Consider the following 25646-nt stretch of genomic DNA (forward strand, 5'->3'; position numbering starts at 1 on the left):
GATCTTGGATTTTCAGTCTTTATATCTATGAGACTTCAGATTTCTTTTGCTTAAGCCATTTAGTTGGTTGTCGTTTGTCAAAATAGGCCAAACACACTAATGCAATACAGCAATGGTAGAGCTGTCCTGGTCTTGGCTGGAATCTCCCTGGAGCAGCAGTGGTTTGATGGGCTAAAAAGTGTGCACAATCCAATCCAATTATCTGGAGTGAAATTTCTGCATATGAATTATATATATATATGTATATGTGTATATACATTAAGGACATAAATAAAAATTCATGGCAACAATTTCTAAACAATTCTACAAAGACAATAATTGCTGATGGTATTTGTAATGATACCTAATCAAATGATTAAAAACTTCTGGTCACTCCTGGACTTCTTAAAAGTGAAAGGAATCTTATCTTTAGCTACTAGGCCACCTCCTTTGATAATTCAGAATCCAGCTTTCATACATCTGATTATCTGCCAAGAATACTAAGCACTGGCTGTAGGATAAAGTTTCAGACACAACTCCCCTGACCCTAAAGTATTTCATTGTGTGGTAGCTAAACTAATAAAATTCAGAAGAAATTTTTATTTTATAAACTGATAGATTTTGTCCATTTGCACCCAGGCATATTTAAGGCTTAAAGTGATTCAAAAAACTTCAGTTGGTTTAAACAATTAAGTAAAGCCCTTGATGATTTAAGGTTGAAAATATGTTAGGTAGAATATTAGACTGGGTTGCTCAGAGAAATAGAATAAGTAGGAGAAAGAGAAAGAAGAAAGGAAGGTGAAGGTGGGAAGGAGGGAAAGAAAGACAAGAGAAGGGAGAGAGGAAGGAAGAAAGAGGCTACATCACTAATTGTTAGGGAGATGAAAATCAAAACAACAATGATATATCATCTCACATCACAGAGACTGGCACACATCAAAAAGATTGATCAGTGCTGGCGAATGCAGAGAGAAAGGGATTCCCATTCACTGCTAGTGAGAATGCCAATTGGTCCAGTCTTTCTTGAAAACAATATGAACATTCCTCAAAACATTAGTAATTCTGGCTATTGCAAAGAGTGCTGCAATGAACAAACAAGTGCAGATGTCACTTTGACTATACTTTTTTTGCCTCTCTGGGACATATTCCCAGGAGTGGTATTGCTGGGTCTCACTAATAAAAATTTAAAAAAAATAAAGATCACAATTGGGAGCACACTAAAAAAAACAAACACTAGAAATTTAGCTTTCAACAATACAGCACCTGGGACTATAGCCTAGTCGCCCCAAAACAACGCAGAAAAGTCACCTGCACTCTCATGTTCATTGCAGCACTATTCACAGTAGCCAGAATCTGTGAACAACCCAAATGCCCAAGAATAGATGACTGGATAAAGAAGCTATGATACATCTACACAATGGAACACTAAAAAACTGTTAGGAAAAATGGAGTCATGAAATCTGCTTATCCATGGATGGATATGGAGAGTATCATGCTGAGTGAAGAGGGAGAGAGGCAAACGTAGAATGACTGCACTCATTTGTGGGATAGAAAAATGAACAAACAAAACTCCTACAGTATGTGAATGATACCCAAAGACAGTAGAAACAAGGGCTAGAAGGACAAGTTCATGGTAGGAAGCATATTACCAAGAGGCAGGAGAAATGCAGTTAGAAGAGAAGAGGGACCTCTATGACAATGATAGTTGGAAATGATCATTCTGGACAAAAACTGAGTGCTGAAAGGAGGTAATGCATGATAACCTTTCAGTAACAGTATTGAAAACCACGGTGCTTTTAAGGGAAATGAGAGGAGAGAGAGAGAGAGAGAGAGAGAGAGAGAGAGAGAGAGAGAGAGAGAGAGAGGAGAAAAGTACCTGCGGGAGAGGAAAAGTGGGGCTGATGGGTGGGGTTGAGGGGTTGGGGACTGGACTGAAACTGGGAACGTTGGTGGTGGGAAATGTACACAGGTAAAGGGATGGGTGTTAGAGGAGCATTGTATGACTGAAACTCAATTGTGAGCAACTTTCTAACTATCTCTCATGGTGATTCAATTAAAGGGAATTTTTCTTAAAAAAGAAAGAGGAAAGAGGGTGTGGAGAGAGAGATTTAAGAAATTTGCTCCTTGTACTGTGGTTGAAACTCAGGTGAGACTTAATGCAGTCTTTGGCTGAATTCTGCAGGGGGCTTCCTGGAAACTTAGTGTTTCCATGGAAACAGTGTATCCATGTTGTAGTGGTAAGGAGAATTCCTTCTTCAGAAACTTGTCTCTACTCTAAAAGCATTCACTGTTTGGATTTGGCCAGCTACCTTATGAAGTATAATTTGCTTTCCTTAAACTTTACAAATCTGTTAATCACATCTTTAAAATACTATCACATAAATACCTAGATCAGTGTTTGATCAAACCAACTGGATCCATCGACCATATAAAGTTAACCACACAGGGTGGAAGTCAAAGAGGACCCTCAAGTAACCAGGAAACCATTGTTCCGGTCTGCTCTGATGAAGGCTTTTGACCCTTCATCTTCAAACCATACTCTACATTAGCCAGTCACTATGGCTTAAGGCAACACAATTCTTTGGCTGGGGCTGGGAATGGGGAGAGGCTATTGTGTTGAGAAGCCTTGGGTGTTTTTATGGTAGGAAGAGAGAAAGAAGGAAATAGATTGGATTTTCTTCTTTGGAAGAAACACTGGCATCGGGCTGCAGTCGCCTGTCTACTGCCCAGTAGGTGCTTGCTGCTAGCTGTAGTCATGCACGAGACCATGTGTAACCGACGGGCTCAGCTCACATGAACTTAATTTAAAGCATCTCTGAGATTTCCTTGAGGAAAATTTAGCCTCCCTCATTGATTTCAAGTTAGTAATTTTTGTTCCTTTGAGCACAGAATTGTTTTTAATTAGAAATGCATGACATTTAAAATTATTTAAATACAAATATTTTTACACCGAGGGGTGTGGAAGGTGGGGTGTGGGAAGTGGGGATGGAAGCAATGAATTTTTCCTGTACAGAAACCCTGCTGAAAAAATATTTTCCCTTAGTCATCGTTCTGAAAATCATCCCTCTCAAGGATGCTTGTTATTTAAAATTCAATGGAAAGACATTTTGAGATTTTTGACTAATTTAACTGGAATGGGTTCGGTGATTATGTAACAGTTGCAAATAGGTCATGGCCCCAGACGTACTAATTAATAATTGGATTTTACTGGCTCCCCCGCACTTATCTTGTATTCTACCCCCTTGCTATTACCCGCACTTCTTCCCACACTGGAAGATCCTTGAGGACAGACTCCTTTTAGTCATCAGACTCCCCGGCATGAACTATGACTACCACGGACAAAGCATCTGTGGGGTGGGTAGCACTGAAGATGAAATCTGGGTTGTCTGGGTGTTCAGGGAGAGTGTGGTGATGGTTTTCTGGCTTCTCAGCAAATAAAACTCCTGTCGATTGTCATCAACAATATTCCAATCACAGCTTTACACTTTTCTAGATGCACAGCTGCCTTTGTTGGCAGCTGCATACAACAAAAATCTTACACATCCCTAATGTCTGTCAAACATTGGAAACTGGTTCTGGCAAAATCGGAAGAGTGTTTTCTACAGACCGGTGCTTCACCTTTTTGCGTTGTTGTTTAACTTCCACTTTTTTTTTCAATTAGTGAAACACCACGAGGTACAGTTGTAGACTTACAAATTTTCGTGCTTGGGTTTCAGTTATACAATGATCGAGTACCCATCACTCCACCAGTGCCCATTCTCCACCACCAATGAACCCAATAGCCCTCCCACCCCCCCATCCCATCCCCTCCCCACCCACCCTGCCCCTCCTCTGCTGCAGGGCATTCCCTTTTGCTCTTTCTTTCCTTTAGGGTGTTGTGGTTTGCAATAGAGGTATTGAGTGGCCATCGTGTTTGGTCTATAGTCTATTTTCAGCATGCATCTCGCATCCCAAGCGAATCTTCCAACTTCCACTTTTAAACAACCTTCCCAATCATCCCTTCACTTCCCCATATTTCCTACCTTTTTCATCCTTTCCTATGCTCAGAATATTAAAAGGCCTTCGTTTAATCACTTCACTTGTAAATTAATCAATAGATTTTCATTTGGAATAAATGAATTTCACCTGACACTTTTCTCCATTAGATATTGAAACCTGGGTGTGAATATGCAGGTGGAGACGGGCCTTCCACTCTTCTAAAGACACCTCCTGCCTCTTTCTTTCTTCATGGTTGGTGGGGGAGAGCAGGAGGTGGAAAGGGGCATAGGGAGGGTCACCCTGAAGACATGTCCCAAGAGTACAATGGTTTTCAAGCTTTGAGGCTGACTAGAGTGGATAAGGGTGCCCAGAGTGGACAAGGCAAGTGGATAAGGGTGCCCAGGGTCTTCTTCCTCCCTGCAAGATACCTACTTTTATGAATAAACAAATACCCCTACTTCTGGGCAAGTTAGGGGCCTCTTTCTCCTTTGATTCCAAACCAGTTCCCTCCCCCAACTGAACTGACTTCTGCCCTTTGAGCTTTAATGAAAACTATCAGTTTCCAACTCAGTTAATTTAACATTGTAAAGGGGTTGCCAACCTTATTGTTAACCTGAAGAGCATCCTACGAGCCAGGTGAACATTGCTTCCATTTGATAGTTAAGATTGAAAGGGGCTGGGAGGAAATCACTGCACTGCATAGCCATGGGTGGAAGCTGGGGTCACCACAGCTTTAGCACACAAGGCCCCTTCACCCTCCTGCCTCCCTGAAAGTTTTTAATGTTATCTATCAGTGGTCAGCATTCACTTTGCTGGGGGGAAAATATTAATTTAAGTTCTATTCTGTTGCCTTCTTAATCTGAGGTCTTGCATCTTCTTTTATTTCCGCTATCATCTGAATATTTCTCGTGTATATTACATTCAAGGTGGTCAAAACAATGCAAAACAGCTCCTAGGTTCTATAGCTTTTAATTCCTCTGAGTCAGTTGCTTAAACCAGAAACTGCAATTCTTTCATTTCCCCATTTCTCACATTATTTAATAAAAAAAATTTATATTGAGATTCTGTGGTTTACAAAACTGTTAATGATGCTTTCTCGTGCACACAATTCCAACACCACTCTCATTACTCTCACCCCCCTCCCTCTCCCAAGGACAGTAGCACCCATCCCTTCCAGGAACCCACAGCCCACACACACACCAACTCAATTATGTGGATTAGTTTTCCCATTGGCCTTTCTCAGCCTCCCACCACCTTTTTTTAAAAATTAGCCATTAAGTTTAGTTCTTTCTCCTATATACAAAAACAGCACAAACCTATTAGTGCACATGTACTCTTGAAACTCATTGTTCACTTTGTAAGAATCTTTAACTGATCTCTTATTCAAACCTACAAGTTGCTATGAAAGCCTTTTTAGTGAATATTTATTTATGTCACTCTTGTGCTTACACATTCACAGGACAAGGTCAGAATATTTTCTCATTTTTTCCCATTCCCAGATCTTTCCCCTTTCCCAACCCTCCATTCCCTGGCACAACCCTGACTCCCTGGCTCCCTATGTCCTTCTACTCTTTCCTCTTGCACCTGCTGCAAATGTTTTTTGCTTTGTTCTTGTGGGTACCCCTTACTCACAAGTCAAAGCCAAATCAGAACTTCAGTTCCCTCATAAGCCCTTTCTAACTCCCCCGACAGGCAAGAGCCTCTGTACTTCTCCAGCTGTGGGTGTGGAACTGGATGCATGGACATGTGCCATTGTACTCGGGGCATCTGTGGAGAGTGATCTCTCTCAGCCCCACTAGAGAACTCAGGGAGGGCTACAATTAGTACTGACTCAAACATCCTCATGTTTCTGGTATATGCTAGAATCCCAGTAAATAATGTTTGGCTGAACTGAATGACGTGTAACTGAAGATCAAAGGGCTCTTAGTGACCTTCTTCCAGCCTTGCGTTTGGCATTTTTTGTACTTGTGGACACTTAAACTGAAACCTGAGAAAAATGAAAGATTTCAAAGTGTACCTTTCTGACTGTTTTCTCTTTATTGTTTCCTTTTTCCTACCGGTATCCACTACACTCCTCTTTTTAGACTCAGAGTGACCTGATTGTTGCTCTGTCCCTTCCCTCAAATCAGGAGGACTGGACACTCGTCACTTATATCCCACTTGCAACCCTGAACTCTGCTGCACGTTAGCTGAGATTCTGAGCAGGTGCTTGACTTCTCTGAAACTGCTTCTTTCTTTGTAACATGGAGATGACAGTACTTGCCTCCTAGGGTTCCTCAGAGATTCATAAAGAAACTCCCTATTAAACAGTAGCATCATCCCGGGCATATCATAATGTCTCAGAGAGTGTTAAAAGAAAACTGCTGGGGCTGGAGTGATAGCATTAGCTGGTAGGGCATTTGCCTTGCACTTGTTTGACCTAGGTTCTATTTCCAGCATCCCATATAGTCCCCCTAGCACTGCCAGGAGTAATTACTGAGGACATGAGCCAGGAGTAACTGGCTGTAACCAGTAACTGGCTGTAACCAGTAACCCCTGTGTATCGCTGGGTGTGACCCAAAAAGAAAAAAAAGAGAATAAAGAAAACTGCCTTAAGGGGTATGGTGCTGCCAGCAGGTCAATCTGTACCTGTGAGGCGAGTGCATCATCAGCCTCATGGCGCCTTCAGACTTCCAGATACCCCAAAATTGCTACTGTGCCTTTGGCCAGACCCCAAAAACTTGGGGCAAAGTTTACCAAGAAAGAAAATTGCCAAAAGTTAGGTATATGGGAGACCCACCAACAAACCACCATTTATAGCTCAGCTATATAATTGGAGGCATGGCTTCTCTGGTTCCTGATCGAACTGCTTAATGGCCATGATCCCAGAGACTCAGAAACAAATCTCAAAACCCAACGGCTTTTGGCAGAAATGCGTCTAGTCCCTGCAGTAAGTTACAGGCTCTGGGCAACACCAGGTAGGAATAGGTTTCGTGCCTTGGCCTGTTCCCCCTGGCATCCCAGTGGCCACCATCCTCCAGAGGATACTGGACAGTCAGGTTTGGGCCCGCAGTGGCGAGACACACGGGGCCTCATGGGATGTGGGTGGAGCCAGCCCTTTCCTCCCCATCCCAACAAGACCTTGAGACACCGCCCACGAACGGTCTTTCTGGCCCCTGATCAAGCTGCTTAACAGCCATGATCCCAGAGATTCAGAAACAAATCTTGAAAGCCAGTGGCTTTTGGCAGAAATACGTCTGGACCACGCAGTAGGTCATTATCGCCAGGCCAGCCCAGAGGGGGAAGGGTGCTGTCCCTCTGCCTTCTCCCCCTTGGCGGCTTGGTGGCCACCATCCACCAGAGGCCATTGGGCAGTCATGTTTGGGCCCTCAGTGATGAGACACGCGGGGCCTCATGGGATGGGTGGGGAGCCGACACTTTCCTCCCCACCCCAACAAGACCACAGGTCACCGCCCACGAATAGCCTCTCTGGATCCTGATCAAGCCGTTTAATGACTATGATCCCAGAGACTCAGAAACAAATCTCGAAACCCAACGGCTTTTGGCAGAAATGCGTCTAGTCCCTGCAGTAAGTTACAGGCTCTGGGCAACACCAGGTGGGAATAGGTTTCATGCCTTGGCTTGTTCCCTCTGGCAGCCCGGTGGCCACTATCCTCCAGAGACCATTGGACAGTCAGGTTTGGGCCTGCAGTGACAAGACACGCGGGGTCTCAAAGAATGGGGGTGGATCTGGTCCTTTCCTCCCCACGCCAATGAGACCACGAGACACCACCCATGAACAGCCTTTCTGGCTCCTGATCAAGGTGCTTAACGGCCATGATCCCAGGAACTCAGAAACAAATCTCGAAACCCAGCGGCTTTTGGCAGAAATGCACCTGGACCGAGCAGTAGGTCACCGTCGGCCGGGTCACCCCAGGAGGGAAAGGGTGGTGTCCCTCTGCCTGCTCCCCCTTGGCGGCTTGGTGGCCGCCATCCACCAGAGGCCATTGGACAATCAGATTTGGGCCCGCGGTGACAAGACACATGGGGCCTCACAGGATGGGTGAGGAGCCGGCTCTTTCCTCCCCACCCCAATGAGACCCCACGAACGGCCTCTCTGGCTCCTGATCAAGCTGTTTAATGACCATGATCCCTGAGACTCAGAAACAAATTGTGGAACCCAGCGGGTTTTGGCAGAAATGCGTCCAATCCCTGCAGTAGGTTACCAGTGCTGGGCCACCCCAGGTAAGAATAGGTTTCATGCCTTGGCCTGTTCCCCCTGGCAGTCCAGTGGCCACCATCCTCCAGAGGCCACTGGACAGTCAGGTTTGGGCCCACAGTTGCAAGACATGCAGGGCCTCACAGGATGGGGGTGGAGCCGGCCCTTTCCTCCCCTTCCCAACAAGACCCTGAAAAGCCACCATGACATCTCTGGCTCCTATCAAGCTGCTTAACAGCCATGATCCCAGAGACTCAGAAACAAATCTCGGAATCCAATGGCCCTTGGCAGAAATGTGTCTAGACCCCACCGTAGGTTACTGTCACCTGGCCATTCCAGGGGAGAAAGGGTGCTGTCCCTCTGCCTGCTCTCCCTTGGCGGCTCAGTGGCCACCATCCTCCAGAGGCCATTGGACAGTCAGGTTTGGGCCCTCAGTGATGAGACGCATGGGGCCTCACAGAATGGGGGTGGAGACAGCCCTTTCTTCCCTGCCCCATAGAGACCCCAAGTCGCTTCCCACTAATGGTCTTTCTGGCTCCTGATCAAGCTGCTTAATGGCCATGATCCAAGAGACACAGGAACAAATCTCGGAACCCAGTAGGTTTGGGCAGAAATTCCTCCAGATTTAATTGTTAAAATTTCAGAATTTCAAAATCACGTGGCCACTACTGCAGCTACGCGACATCATATGTTATTCTTAACCAGCAATAGTAAACAAATTGTCTACTGTTGCCTTTTTGGCAGATCTGAGTGTTGGGATAAAATCCCAAATAATAATGGTGGGTCTGGTGTCAAAATATTGCATGTAATCAAAGTAGAGAGAGAGTAATGTGGAAATCATCTGCCCCACAGATAGGGGAAGGGTGTGGGATGGGGGTATACTGGGGGTTATTGTGGTAGAGAATGGGCATTGGTGAAGGTACGGGTATTTCACTGCATGACAGAGACTTAATTCCGAAAGCTTTGTAACTGCTCTCACAGTGATTCAATAAATAAAATTATTTTAAAAATGGGAAAAAAAAGTAAGGTGGAGTTCATGCCCAATTCAATCAGCTAATCGGTGGCTGAATAAATAGCAGTACTCCTACATTAAAAAAAAAACTGCCTTATACTTACTGATCTGTCAATTCTTCCCAATGCATTTACTTTTAAAATTTCAATGATTGTTCACCACAGAGACAATACAGCAGATAATGCACTAGACCTGAGTTCAATCCCTGGCACCATACATGGACTCCCATGACCTGCCAGGTGTGATCCCAGAGCATAGACATCTGTGGCCCCAAACTAAGCAAACAAAGTAACAAAAATTGCAGTGACTGTGGAATGAATTATCTCCTATGAAAACCTATTTGTTGTACTAATATCTATTGACAACTTCCTTGGTGTCTTGCCTCACATCACCAGAAACCCAGAGTGAAAACATGATCCAGCACATGAAGCAGGATTTCCCAGCTCTGTGGGAAGGTTGGCATAAAGGGACTTACACTTCCCTACTTCAGAGGAAGAACTTGCACACTTCAATGAGGAGAGCTAGGGGCCGTTTTCTCAAAGAAGGGATATGCTGGGGATGAAAACAGAGGAGGATGACCTTATCAGAGAAAACATGAACACAGGGACAAAAGTCAAACAAGGTTTGGCAGGAAGATATAAATGAATCATTTAGTTCAGCAGTAGCTTGGGTGTATGTCAGAGGAGGTGGTAGGAATGTTAAGGAGAGAAAGATGAGCAGGTGGTTAAATACTCAGGGGCAATAGCAAGTGGGCGGGAAGGTGCAGACTAGGGTTCCTCTCTCTCTGCAAATCTCAACTATGTTTGCATAATGGAGTCACCAGAAGCTTTTTTAAACATCAGAGTCTGGGTCCCTAGACAATTACATAGAACTCAGTCTGGGTGGAATGAGGCAACATGTTTTTTAAAAGCTCCCAATGTGGTTCTAACAAGTAGCTGAAATTTAGAACTAATAAATTCTAGACCCTGAAGTAACACCAACCCAAATCTGTACTTGAAAGTAACTCAGTATAATCATGGACCTTCAGAATAGGGAGGGGAAAAAGCACCACTTTTGCTCCTACCACTGTATTTTCTTAATTTCTTATTGTGATAAAATGCATCATAAAATTGGCCAAGTTTAATCATTGTCAAGGAGCACTCAGTACACTCCCAATGTTGTGCACATATCATCACCATCAATCTCCAGTACTTTTTCATCACCCACAATTGAAACTCTAACCGTTCACTCCACATTTGTCTTTCTCCCGTAGCCTGATTACTATCATTCTACTTCCGGTCTCTGTGATGTTGGCTACCTTAGACGCCTCATATAAATGGCCCCATACACTATTTGTCCTTTCGCAACTGATTTATCTCACTCAGTGAAATGTTCTCTAGGTTCGTCTTTGTGAGGTTGAATAATATGTCGCTGTATGTGTAGACTAAACTTTTATCCATTGATGGGTATTGTATTGTTTCCACTTTCTGGATATTGGGGACAATTTTATAAACATGAGTGTACGTGTGTACAGATACCTGCTTGAGTCAATTTTCAATTTGATACGGTAAAAGTGGGACTCCTAATTCATACTTTATCTTGAGTTTTTTTGAAGAACTTCCATACTGTTTTCCATAGTGACTGTAACAATTTTACATATCCCCACCAGCAACGTTCAAGAGTTCTAATTCCTTCATATCCTATCAGTATGCTTTTTAGAAAATTAATTGCCATCCCAATGGGTGTGAAGTGGTATCTCATTGCAGTTTTGATTTGCACTTCCATACTGATCAGTGATGTTGAATGTCTTTTTATAGGCTTTATGACCATCTGTATCTCTTTGGAAAAATGTCTATTTAAGTCATTTGTTCATTTATATTATTGTTCAGTTATAGGAAGTCTTCAAAAACGACATTAATCTTTTACCAAATACATAATTAGCAACCATTTTCTCCTATCACAAGTTTTGCCTTTTAGTGCCATTAATAGCTCCCTGCCTACTCACACTTTTCATTTTGACGATGTCCAATTCATCCACCTTTTCTTTTGTGACTTTTGTTTTCAGTGTCACATGGAAAAGGTCACTCATGTCCTTTATAGACATTCATATTCCAGGGAGCACAGTGGGATGAAACTCATGTGCAGAGTATAGTAGGCAGTGCTCCTACTTCTCTAATGGTAGAAGGCAGCCCTGGGCTGATGGAGAAACCAGGCTGTAACAAATAGTCCAGGAAGTCTCAATTGATACCCACAGTGAACACTGAAGCTGAGCCGATCTTCAGAGATGTCCCTCGTTAGAGTGAAGAGCACAGATTTTTTATATAAAATTTAATTTTATTTTTATAAAGTTGTTAACAATAATCTATTACAGTTAATATTCCAACAGTAATCCCACCACCACCATTACACCTTCCCACCACCATATTTCAAATGTTTCCACCCTGACCCCCAAACCCTGCCCAATGTAGGACCTAAATCATTTATTTTGTATTGCTTGTTATGAATAATCCGACAAAAGCAATTATTTATAATCCAAAAGTATTTCCTTAGAGGAAAGAGTGTAAAGATTGTTGTATTTCATACTGGAGCCATTAAGCCCTTGAATAAGATATTACTGACGATTACAGGTTGAGCCTTAAGGAAGAGCACAACTTTTATTCTTGAGTAGTCATTGGAGATAGGGTGTTATAGAAGGGCATCTGACCAAAGGCAAGGCAGCTCTCTTCAGTCTCAGCAATTCCACAGGAGACTGACAGCTAGTATCACCTTCCATATATGGGGACCTGAGCTTTCATTCCTGAAAAGGGATCTAGGTGACATATCACATCTGTTTAAAGAGGTCTCCTCTTGCTGGCGTTGTGTGCCATTGAAACACTGCTGCAACTTAGAGGACCCCCTAAAGTTGCGAGGAATTGATGTCTATTCTCCCTAGGTATAATTCCTCTCTTCCCTACTTCTCTGGTCTGTCTCTTCCCTGCATATGACATAATGTTACTGTCGCTCTTCTGCAGAAAATGGCAGGTTAATGTCATGACCCAGATTCTTGCCATTTCAGTCCTTTCATTGACAAAATTCAATGAATAGGAATGGTAGCAGAAACCAACTGCCCAAGTTCTGTCGTATGAGTAGATACAGATGGGATGAACAAATAGAAGGACCGTGAGATAAGATACTTATGCACAAAAAGCCCCAGCTGTGAGACTTGTGCTCAGGTAGTGACTCAAGTCAAGCATGCTCATTAGGAGAAAGTTAAGAAGAAAAAGGTCAATGTCAAGTGGCACTTAGCATAAGAACACATTAGATATTGACTTTGGATGTTGAAGATGGTGAAAAAGTGGGAAAACAAGCAGCAAAACATTTAGACAATATATGTGTCTAATTATTCTGTATCACAAATATGGAAATATGGCACCTTGTTAAGTAAGGTACATGCAAGGCAGCAAGGTACATGCAAGGTACATGTGACACAAATGTAAATAACTAGGACATAAATGTCCTAATTTAAAAGGTTAAATCCAATATCAAGTTTTATTTAATTAGCATAGTAAACTCTTGGGCTGGAGCGACAGCACAGCGGGTAGGGCATTGACCTTGCACGCAGTTGACCTGGGTTCAATTCCTCTGTCCCTTTTGGAGAGCCCGGCAAGCCACCGAGAGTATCCCGCCCACATGGCAGGGCCTGGAAAGCTCCCTGTGGCGTATTTGATATGCCAAAAACAGCAACAACTCTCACAATGGAGACTTCACTGGTGTTCGCTTGAGCAAATTGATGAACAACGGGAGGACAGTGCTACAGTGCTACAGTAAACTCTTACCTACAAATGTAGCTTCACAAATTGCAATTCACATAAACATGAAGATGGATGCTTACATTCCCTCATCACAGGGAATGGGCATTGCACTATATCTTCTTTCACAGAAGGAAATTACATTGTCTGTTATTTCCTTATTTGTTAGGTTTGGGGGTCACACCTGATAATACTCAGGAGGCGATTTCTGGCTCTGTGCCCAGGAGTAATGATAAATAGTGCCAAGGACCAAACCAAGGCTGCCTTGCATGTACCTTAACAAGGTGCCTTAACCCTCTTATGCTCTTTGGCCCCCAGGAGCCATACTTTTGGATCCCTCCTGTAACCTCTTGGGGTCTCCTAAATCTAGAACCCATGTGCTAAGTTACTAATCCTATAAATTCTTGGGTGTTAGTTCTCATTAAAATTTTTCCTTAATAAACTTGTTTGTGTACTATAACCATGTGTTTTTTCTTTTCTATCCTAAATAATTTTTTAGAGCACTTGAATAAATGGATTTATGAAATTTCACTTCCTAGACCATAGGTAACCCAGTCTCCTTCTTTTTCTGTTAAACTTCTTAAAACATTTGTGTCCTCTGAAGTCAGGGTCTATCTGGAGGCTTGTAATCCTTAGTTATTTCTCTCTGAGAAAATATTTGAAAATGGTTAGGAGAATTCAGATGTGTGGACAAAAGTTGGATTTTATGTTCTTCCCTTCCTTTTGTAGTCTTGTGAGTTTTTTTACTCATAATTTCATCAGGTGTGATCCAAAAATTGCCCCCCGAAATATTAGAATTGACACATAACATTATGTTAATTTCAAATGTTCAACATAATGGTTTGGTATCTGTATATATGATGAAATGATCTCCACAGTAAGTCTTGTTAGGATCCATTTACATATACAATTACATTATTTTTTTCTTGTGATAACTTTTAAGACCTGCTCTTTTAACAACTTTCAGATATACAAGATAGCACTATTAACCTCAGTTTCCATAATATGTATTATGTTCCCATGACTTATATACATCATAGCTCTATTGTATGAAAGTAAAAAAACCCTCCCATTTGATTTTCCATAATCCTTTACCTCTAGTAACTGTTCCTTGTGTCCAGAAGTTATTATTTTTTCTTTTTATTTGCCTGGATTCTATATATGAGTGAAAAATTACAAGTATCTGTTTCTATGTGGCTTATTTCTCTTAGTATAATGATCATGAAGTCTATTTGTGTTGTTGAAAATTGCAATATCTTTTAATATTTTTTCTGAATAATATTCTACAGTGTGTATATATATATATTCATATGTATTAACTCCTTTCTTTTATTTTTTATTTTTTTATTTTTATGTAGGAGTACTGCTATTTATTCAGCCACTGATTAGCTGGTTGAATTGGGCATGTACTCCACCTTAATTTTTTTTCATTTTTTATAATTTTATTTATTGAATCACTGTGAGAGCAGTTACTAAGCTTTTGGGTTTAAGTCTCGATCATACAATGAAACACCCGTACCTTCACCAGTGCCATTCTCCACCACAATAACTCCCAGTATATCCCCATCCCACACCCTCCCCCTACCTGTGGGGCAGACAATTTCCACATTACTCTCTCTCTCTACTTTGATTACATGCAATATTTTGACACCAGACCCACCATTATTATGTGGGATTTTACCCCAACACTCAGATCTGCTGAAAAGGCAATAGTAAACGATTTGTTTTCTATTGCTGGTTAAGAATAACATATGATGTTGTGTGGCTGCAGTAGTGGCCAAGGCACGAACCTATTCCCACCTGGGTTGGCTCAGCGCTGGTAACCTACTGCAGGGACTGGATTCATTTCTGCCAAAAGCTGCTGGGTTTTCGAGGTTTGTTTCTGAGTCTCTGGGATCATGGCTGTTAAGCAGTTCCATCAGGAACCAGAGAGGACTTGCTTCCAATGATATAGCTGAGCCCAAGGTGGTTTGTGGTGTGTCTCCCACATACCTAACTTTTGGCCATTTACTTTCTTAATAAAGTTTGCCCTAAGTTTTTTGAGGTCTGGTCAACGGCATAGCAGCAATTTGGGGGTATCTGGAAGTCTGAAGGCGCCATTAGGCTGCTGATGCACTCGCGCAACAGGTAGATAGACCTGCTGGCAGCACCATACCTCCTGTATTAACTCCTTTCACACCATTTATTGTTAAAGGGGCATTTTAGGTCATTTCCATATTTTGGCCATTTTAAACACAGCTGCAGCAAACAGAGGTACAAGTATCTTTTATAGATAATATTTTATTTTTTGTTAAATACTCAGAAGTAGAATTGCTGGATTGTATAGTGTTTCTATATTTAATTTATCAAGGGATATTTATTCTATTTTCTATAATGCAGGTACCAATTTACATTCCTAACATTGCATGATTGTTCACTTTTCTCCATCTCCATAACCTCATCAATATTTGTCATTTCTAATCTCTTTGACAATTGCCATTCACACCAACGTAATGTGATATTTCATGTTTGCTTTGGTTTGCATTTCCAAGTTGATTAGTGATGATGAGCATCTTTCCATGTGTTTGTTGAATATTTTGATGGCTTCTTTTGAAAAAAAAATGGCTATTTATTTCTCTGTCCTTTGTTAAACAAACTTAGCTTTTTTTCTGTTGCTATTGAGATGCATAAATTCTTTATACACTTTGGAAAAATGCTGACGTCTTTTAGTTTAATGTAGTTCCACAGTTTATTTCTGATTTTGTTACCTTTGCTTTTGGTGTCAGGTTTTTCAAAATTATTTTAAGAAATCATCTCCAAGAGTAATGTCAAGAATCTGGCTTCTTGTGTTTTCTTCCAGGAGTTGCATAGTCACGGGTCTTAATGTTCAAATCTTTGGTGCTTTTTGACTTGAGTTTTATGTATGGTACAAGATATTTCCTTTTGCATGTGACTGTTCAGTTTTACCAACAATATTTCTTGTTGTTTCACCACTGTATCTTGCTGATTGTATTGCCATAAATTACTTGACCATAGATGTAGACTTACATCTTTAAGGATACCAGAACATCCCTCCACTGATACTTCATCATGTCCCATCCCCAAGCCTTCAAAATTAAATAAATTATATCAAAAGAATTAAGAATGTTCACTGAAAAATATTTTACTGCACAGAATTTTCATTTGAACCTACTTAATTTCAGAGTATAATTTCCATTTCTTGCTGTGACCCTACTTGTACTCTCTATGTACTCAAACTAAGAGAACATAACATTTCTCTGGGGACTTTACTCAGAATAAATCCCCAAATGCAAATTGCCTCAAAATAACAAGATTATACATTTTTAAAAAACCAAGCAAGTCATTATATTTCCTTTAGGCTAGAACTCATTTCTCTTAGGAGAGTGTGTGGGAATCAAATGATTTCTCTGAGTGCAGCAGAGTCAGCTTTATCTTCATCACCATGACTATTGCTATCAAGTTTTTAGCATACATGTTTATGATCGAATCTTAGAAATGGTTTTTAAAGTTTCACCATCATTTCCTTAATTATTTCCATTTTTCAGGCTTTTACTAAGACATTAGTTATTGTCCCTTAGTCTGAAAATCAAGACTTCAATTGTATAATCAAGTAGCTAAATGGAAAAAATATCTCTCCTGAAATCTTATGAAGTAGATACTGTGAAGGGATTGGTGTTTGAACACTGTATGTCTGAAACTAAATCATGAATAATTTTGTAACTTTGGAAATCATAGCGATTCAAAAATTATTTTTACAGTGTCTTTTTTTTTCTTTTTGGGTCACACTCAGTGATGCACGGGGGTTACTCCTGGCTCATGCACTCAGAAATTACTCCTGGCGGTGCTCAGGGGACCATATGGGGTGCTGGAATCAAACCCGAGTCAGCTGCGTGCAAGGCACCTACCTGGTGTGCTATTGCTCCAGCCCCTCAAAAAATCATTTTTAACTTAAAAGAAGAGGAAAATTTTAATTTTGTGTTGAGGTGGGGGTTCTCCATGAGGGGGTTCTCCAAGCAGTGCTCAAGTTGTTGGGGACTAATCCCAGTGATACTTGGACCAGCTGGGTGAGCCAGATGGTTCAGAGCTTGGGCCCACTGATGCAGTGCCTCTTGGATGCAGCAGTACTGGGGTGATGAGGACCATCCCAGAGGGTCTGATTGGGATTGGGGGACAATGCAGACCCAGCCATCAAACATAAAATATTTATTACATGCAGACAAGTGCTCCAATTCTTTGAACCACCTTTCTGGCTCTCGCTTGAGAGTCTTATGGCAGAGGGTGAGGGATAGTGGTACAGGGAGCATGAGAAGCAGCCAAGGATCTGTTGTCTCATGTGCGAAGTCAGAACCCAAAATAATAAGTCAGAACAACCTGAGAGAGCTGCATGGCTCACCCATATCAGTGGAAGAACTCACTACTTTGCACAACCATTATTTCCTCATTGTTGGCTTAATGTGGCCCAAATTACAAACTAGTCTGCTTTCCCTTTACCTGTTAGTTCCTTGTCCTGTGTTAATTGTTTTAAGCTCTCCTGTCCCTTACCCTCAGTTTCCAGAGCTTCCTGAGAGCCCTCATCCAGCATAGAGTGCTCCAATCTCTCTAGGAAAGATGAGTGCACCTGGTGACAGACACACACTCCTCAATGAGAACTGAGAAAGGTAGGGTGTCACTGTCAGTTTCCCTTCCCTTCCCTTCCCTTCCCTTCCCTTCCCTTCCCTTCCCTTCCCTTCCCTTCCCTTCCCTTCCCTTCTCTTCTCCCTCCCCTCTCTCTCCTTCCCTCCCCTCCCCTCCCTTCTCCTTTAATCTGTGGTCTGAGGAAGGATGATGGGAGCTTTCTAAGTGGTGCTCAGAGGGCTCAGGGTTGCTCCCGGTATACTCAGCCTACCAGCCAACTGGACTGGTAGTTCAGTGACAGGACCTGAGGATGTGGCTGCTGCTTGGCCCCTGTGGTGCCAAGGACCCCCCAGGGCCACCATGACAATGCTTGGGACTCAGGGTCACAGCTGATGTTGCTCAGGATATAATACCATGTGAAGCTGGAATACAGTTTGAGTCAGGTGCACGCATTTGACCCTATGTCATCTCCCACATCCCTTGAAAGACAGAAAGAGAGAAAGAGAAAAAGAATGAATGAAAGAAAGAAAGAAAGAGAGAGAGAGAGAGAAAGAAAGAAAGAAAGAAAGAAAGAAAGAAAGAAAGAAAGAAAGAAAGAGGTCTTCTGGCAACCATGAGCTTCTACAAGCATGGCTCCAGTATGCGGGCACCAGGACTATTCTTCAGGACCACATGGGGACGCCAGGCTGGGCAGTTCCACCCCGGCTCCCAGTCAGCCCCTGATCCTGAAAGTCATGCCCTCAACCTGCCCCCAGTGCCATCTTGCAGCACACAGCAGTGAAGAAAACTGGCTGGCGGGCTCCACAACTCCCGGAGAATTCTCCTGGCACCAAACCTAGCTGATATCACCAGGAGGTCACAGAGGGGGTAGGTACTGTCTCCCCGCCTTCTCCAATTGGAAACTCGGTGACCATGAGCTTCTACAGGCATGGCTCCGGTATGTGGGTACCAGGACTATTCTTCCAAACCGTGCGGCTCCTTATGCGACTGCGTAACTTTTCCTTATATGTGAAGTGAGCAATGGAAAGTAAATGATCTAGCATCTGTCCCTGGAAGGCAGGCTTGAATGATGGTGGGAAAATTTGAGCAAAATATAATGCCCAACTTAAATGCATCTGAACTGTGTATTAAACTAGAGTGCTATGCCTCCCTGGGAGGGGAAGGGTGTGTGTCCCTCCACCTGTTCCCCCTTGCAGCGGCGGCATGGTGGCCTCCATCTTTTAGAGCCTAATGGACAGTATGAGACTGCATTGATGAGGCACGCAGGGTCTCGTGGGATGGGGGGTGGAACCAGCCCTGCTCCCCACCATGACAAGGCCCCCAGTTGCCACCCACAAACGCCTCCTCCGGTTCCTAAACAACCATGATCCCTGAGGCACACTAACCAATCTCAGAATCCAAGGGCTTTGGGCAGTAATCCCTCTCGACTTATTATTGAAATATCATAAATCCAAAATCGCTTGGCCACTATTGCTGTCACACAATATCACATGCTGTTCATAATCAGTAATAAAGAACAAATTTTCTAATGATGTCTTTTTGGCAGGTCTGAATGTTGAGGAAAATTCCAAATAGTAATTTTGGGTCTTTTGTCGTAATATTGAATGTGATCAACATAAAGAGAGAGTAAAGAGGAAATCTGCCACACAGGCAGGGGAGCGGGGGTGGGAGGATGGTATACTGGGGTTCTTGGTGGTGGAAAATGTGCACTGGTGAAGGGATGGGTGTTTTATCATTGTATGACCGACCGAGACTTAAACTGAAAGACTTTGTTACTGTTCTCACAGAGATTCAATAAATAAAACTTAAAAAAAAAATAGAGGTCAACACTGATAGTGCTCACAGAGCCACACGCACAGGTTACAAGTGGTGGGAAGAGGTCATGTGGTACCTGGAATCAAATGCAGGGCCTTGCTCATCTCAGGTATATACTCTACCACTTGAACTGTCTCCCCAAACCCAATTCTTTGTTCTTTCAAAGTTGTTTCTTTAGTTCCTATAATTCTTGCCTAAAGTGTTGGGAGTTGGTGGAAACAAAGAGTAAATTCCCTTCTGTTGGTGATAGCAACGCTATTTCTCAATTCAAAGAGTAGAGCTGAATCGTAAGCTGTCTTTGAGAGCACATGAAGTGGACTGTCAAGTGCTTTTCTTTAGTATTATGGCTTGCTCTTCAGACTGTAATTATCATGCACAAAGCAAAATTAAGGAGAGTCAAATCTGGAGTGTATATAGGGTCAGTTCCAGAAAATGAGAGATGTGACATTTCTATTCTGCTCCCTAAGGCAGAGGCAGTCAAGGACAGTACTTAGTGGTTCCTTGGCATCACAACAAAACTAAAGGCAAGTGTTAAAAAGTGAACATGAGAGATGAATGCTGGTTTACACAGAAAATGATAAGGCTATGGTAAGTAAGAGAACAATCACCAAAGCTATTCAATTAATTCTGCCAAACTCTTGGCTGGGACTGTTTCTTACATTGGTTGGGGGGGAAAAAAAAACCCAAAAAACACCTGGTGTCCAGTACTGCATTGGCTCTTCACTCTTGTGCCTCAATTTCTTAAAGGTACCACTTGAAACCTGGTAGCTATTATGCTATAAAATTATGATTCTGCACCATTATCATCACTATCAAATCAAAAATTCTTTTTTCAGGATAGAGATCAACTCCTAGTATTCTAGTTCTGAAATCGAAACTCTCAGTTATACCTAACAATGTCTTTTCTTCTTAGAAGTTTGTTGAGATGATTTCATACAGCTGACACCTTTCCTTATTACCTACAGCTTATTTTATATAACAGGCATAATGAGTGTGCCATCAGAACTCATGAACAAATGTACCTACAAGCATGGGTAGGATGAAAAGAAGCTCTGGTATTTACTTACTGTGAGCAGCTGTGTGCTCTGAGGTGATGAAAAATGCAGGAAAAACACTTGTGAGCCAAGCAAAAGAGGGATATAGAAAAGTTCCTTGGCACATGTGCTGCCCAAGCATCTGTGTTGCTGCCAATTGCATGGTACCTGAGTACATCCCACCCGCATCTCCTCTCTTGATGTGTGCTTTCATACTTTAATGCTGGTATATGTACTGGCTCTCTCCACTCTGGAGAATCCTGTTTTCTCTCTTGGGCATGTATGTTATCTTATCTCTCTCCTTATTTCTCCCTTTTCCCAATAAATTTATTTTACTTTTAAAAAGAAAAAGACTGGGATCCATGGTGGTGGAAAATGGGCACTGGTGGAGGGATGGGTATTTGATCATTGTATAATCGAAACCCAGGCACAAAAATTTGTAAGTCTACAACTGTACCTCATGATGTTTCACTAATAAAAATATTAAAAAAATTTAAAAAAAGAAAAGAAAAAGAAAATTTCCTTTTTTGTGTGTGTGAGGGAGGGAGGCCAAGGGGAGGGAGAGAAGAAAAGCACCTGCCATTGAGACAAGGAGGGGGTGATAGGTGACGGGTGATGGGATGGAACTTGGGGACACTGGTTCTGGGAAAAGTACACTGGTGGAGGGGTAGGTGTTGGAACACCGTATGACTGAAATCCAGTCGTGAACAGCTTTGTAAGGGTCTATCTCACAGTGATTCAATAAAAAAGTTAAAAAGAAAATTTACTTTTTCTTTACCACTAATGTTACGTGAAAGACCAGAACATCTGCCCTTGCCATAGCAACACTATATTATTCAACACTATACTGGATATTGACAGGATAATTAGTCAAAAAAATAAAAAAGAAAGGCATATAATTTGAAAAAAAAGAAGCAAAACAATCTCATTTGTAGATGATTTTATTTTATATTTAGAAAATCCTAAGGAATCTACTAAAAAAATTTAAAACCAATGAACAAGTTTGAAGAGTATAGTCTACAAGACCAATAAACAAGTATATTCAATATATAAATACATCGTTCTATAAACAATGAGAAAAAAACTTAAGAAAATAATTTACAAAACCATCAAAGAGAATAAAATAAGAAATGTAGAAGATAATAAAATTATTTGTACAACGAATATTCTAAAATACCATTCCAAGAAATTAAAGAAGATCTAGACTTAATATTGAACATATCACCATTCCAGATGGCTTTTTTTGGCCAGAAATTGACTCATATCTCCCTATTTCAAGCTTACTACAGGCATTGGGGGGTGGCTCAGTGTCAGAAAGCACCTGTCTCACAGGCAAGAGGCCATAAAATCAATCTTGGGTGTAGACACTATGCATCACAAATTGTCCCAGAGACTCTGCTGTCTGGGGCCTTGTGGCCACAGTTGTGTATGCAAGCACTGACACAGAGACAAGTGTGTGCAAGCACAACTAAAGTGCATGTCCGCCCACCCACCACCACCACACACACAAGCACCACAACTACAGAGGGTCATGCACCATATCCAGGAGTTCTCCAGTGAGCAGCATGTGGCCACCACAGAAAACCCCATGGACACTGCAACCAAAGTCTGTGCAAGAACTGCAGCTGATGGTGTGCAGTCTCCAGAGAGCACCACGGCCACATGTGGGCACATCAAAATCAAGCACATGCATGACCCCAGTAGTCTGGATGGGTGGGGCATAGGGTGGAGGGGGTGGTACAAACAAGGAAAATAAAAACTCAGGGCAAAACTGCAGCAGTCAAGACAGTGTGGGAGTGATGTCATGCAGACATACATATCAATGGAAAAGAATTGATCCACCCTCAATTTATGATCAGAAGATTTTCTATAAGGGAATCAAAGACCTAAAGAGAAGAGTTAAGATTATAAAACGCATATAAGAAAACGTGAGAACAAATTTTTGTGAACTGGGGCTAGGCAATGTTTTCTTAGATATGATACCAAGTTCACAAACAGTAGGAATAAAAGAAGATGAATTGGAAATCATCAGAATTAAAATTTTTTCTGCTTCATTTCAAGGAAGTAAAAAAGACAATCCATAAAATGGGATAAGCTCTTTGTAAGCTATCTATACTCTATACTCTTATCAGGATATATAAATACCTATCCACATTCAACAATAAGAGGAATAATACAACTAAAAAACAAGGGAAAGAATAGAGGAGGTTCGGACATAGCTCATAGGTGAGAAGAGTTAACCTGCAGACACAAGGACCTGAGTTCAACCCCCTGAGCAGCATATGCCCCATCAGCTCTTCCAGAGGTGGCTTTGGTGGCCTCTAGATCCCCTGAGCACTACTTAGGAGCCCAAGTGAAAGAAATAGGTAACAAACAAGTATATATTTCTTCAAAGAAAATACATAAAAAGGCAACAATCATGTGAAAAGTTGCACAGTGACATTAATCTTCTAGGAAATGAAAATAAAAACCATAATGAGACACTACTACTTCCTACCCACTAGGAAAGCAATTGTGAAAAACGTAAACAGTAATACAAGCTGGGAAGGATGTGGAGAGACCTAAACTTTTTCTCTCTGTTGATGAAAATGTACAATGATGCAATCACTTAGAAGACAAATTGACAGTTCCTTTAAAAAAGCTAAACAGATCTATAGACCAGAGTTCAAGTCTGTTGGTCTACAGAATTGAGCTTACCAAGGCAGGGGTGGGGAAGGGGGCTGGGACAGGTAAGGTCTTAAGCAAGGGTGGCCTTGAGACAATGTTGGAGGAAAGTGGACATTCTGGTGGAGGGTGGAACATTGTACACATGAATCTGCATTTTTTAAAATTTCTGGGCCACACCTGGAAGTGCTCAGGGTTTACTCCTGGCTCTGCAGTCAGTGACCACTCCTGGTGGGGTTCAGATGATTGTATGGAGTACTAAAGTTCTGGAGCATGCAAGGCAAATGCCTTCCTCACTTAAGTGCCTTAGGCACTCACTCAAGTGCTATCACTCCAGTCCAAGACTCTACAATTAACAGTATTATAAACTATGATGACTTAAATAAAATTTTAAAAAATTAAATAAAGTGATAAATAGCATTGCAATATTACCTGAAACTATGATCATAGATATGTCTCCTGGAGAATCAAAAATATATGTTCCCATTAAAAATTATACACTAATATTCATAACTGCTGTAAACTGGAAACCACCCAAATGTCTTTCCTTTAGGGTAATAGAAATCTAGTAGGATTAGTGCTGAGGGTTGCACAACTTAGTGAATATGTGAGCTACACCTAAATTACTCTGCTATTTAAATAAATAAACACATTAAAAATACAGAGAACAATATGGAAACACATTTCCAATGATTTTGGTCAGCACCATCTCTGACAGCTCTAATGTTGTCAGGTGTTTTAGGATATTAGCTATGCATAGTTGTGCTCTTTGCTTGCTTTTCCTTTTTCCTTTTTTCAAATTTTTCAAATTTCAAATGACTCAAGCTGTCCAGCTAAATAGACTTGCAAACATGGGTTGCACGTTCTTAATATATCTGAATCCCTAGCCAAATGATCCAGATTCAGGAAGGAAATCACGATAAAATTCATTTTAGTCATAGATTCCCAGACAGGAGGCCTCTAGGGACCCAAATACTTCTCTTTTTTTTCAAACACGATGACAGATCACTTTAAAACTGATGATAGGTTCCCTTTAGAGTCAGATTAATATCCTGAAAATAATAATCAATTTAAAAGTTCAAATGAATAACAAGTGGAATGAAATACACAGACATTTAAATGTACCCCGAGGAATGCCCTTTTATATTACCACATTCAGAGTATATATAAAAAAGAACGTACCTGTGGGTGTATAATGATTTAGGGTTGTTATGCAGCATCCTTCTTTTGAATTGCTCAGAATTCCTTATAACAGTTATTCAGCAATTGTCATAATACCCTCAAGAGTGGGAGGCTTTGTGCTAATGGTGCAGTAAAACTTCAGGTCAGACACACAAGGGACACACCATTACCATGTGCCTAGAGCACAGGTAGGTGTGAAATCCAGATGGTATATGTAATAATGCCTCATTTACATCAGACTCAAGGGTCAGCTTCTGGGAGCAATAACCATTCACACCAATGATGGTTCTGAGTTCTCATTATGCTGGATTTTCTGGTGTGTCTGCCATATCCTAAACAGATGGCCAGGATCACACGGTATGACTGTTTTTGATGGAAACAGGAATCATATGGCTAACACTTCCTGAAGAAAACTGGATATAATATTGAAATTTGGACCTTGTGGTTTTAAAAAAAGTTATTTCCTGTTTCATTTTAAAACAAAGCACAGGAATGTTGAAAGTCTGTAAAAAGGGTTTTGAAATGGATTAGTTCTACATGTTAGATGAAATATAATTTGGTAATTCTAAAAGTCTCTATTAGAAATGCTGCTTCAAGGGGCCAGAGCAATAGCATAGCGGGTAAGGTGTTTGCCTTACACGCAGTCAAACTGGGCTTGATCCCCGGCATCCCATCTGGTCCAAGCACTGCCATTTATAATTCCTGAGCACAGAGTCAGGAGTAACCCTTGAGCACTACTAAGTGTTCCCCCACCCTACCCTGCATACATCTTTTAAGAAATGCTTCTTCTAGAAGCCAAAAAATAAAGTCGACCATGTAATTTAGTCAACATTTCGGGTCTCAGTTTCCTCATTTAAAAAACAGAAGTTTGGAATCACCAGTCTTGGGTGCCATGTAAAAGTTTGATCTGGAGATTATAATATTTTCCCTGTTCAACTTAAGGCACAAATAAACATATGTGAAGACAGGGTCCATTTTATTTACCAGTATTCCTTCATGCTTAAATAAATAAACATCTGCAGTACGTTTTAAAAATGACATTTTCTTTGGCTATGAGATGTTAAATTTGAAGTCAAAGGATTATAGAAATCTGTCCCTAGAATAGACCTGTTGTATTGGTAATGTGTTTTTGGTTTTCCTATTTACTTTAGTGGATCATTCACAAAACTGAATTAAGCTTTGAAGGTTTTCAAGTACTCACAGTGAGGAAGTTTCTACCAGGGTTCCCATGTTTCTCAGTACATTTAAAAAGGTTACTAATATATATGCAATACCCGAGACCTTAAAAAAGTAATAAACGGGACCGGAGCAATAATACAGCAGGGAGGGCATTTGCCTTGCACACGGTGACCCAAGTTTGATCCCCAGTATCCATATGGACCCCGAATACTGCCAGGAGTAAT

The 25646-nt window shown here is 41.4% G+C and overlaps 1 protein-coding gene across 1 annotated transcript in view; it reads left to right on the plus strand.

Annotated features, from left to right (window-relative positions):
- The first annotated feature begins 1827 nt into the window (after positions 1-1827).
- Positions 1828-25646, plus strand: part of NAB1 (NGFI-A binding protein 1) — a 94803-nt gene continuing 70984 nt past the window's right edge. Inside the window, exon 1 of the mRNA XM_056111755.1 lies at positions 1828-1851. The gene's annotated coding sequence lies outside the window, so the exon portion shown is untranslated. The remainder of the gene's footprint in view (positions 1852-25646) is intronic.

Source organism: Sorex fumeus, unplaced genomic scaffold (genome assembly GCF_029834395.1).
Source record: "Sorex fumeus unplaced genomic scaffold, SorFum_2.1 ptg000014l, whole genome shotgun sequence".
Lineage (NCBI taxonomy): Eukaryota > Metazoa > Chordata > Mammalia > Eulipotyphla > Soricidae > Sorex > Sorex fumeus.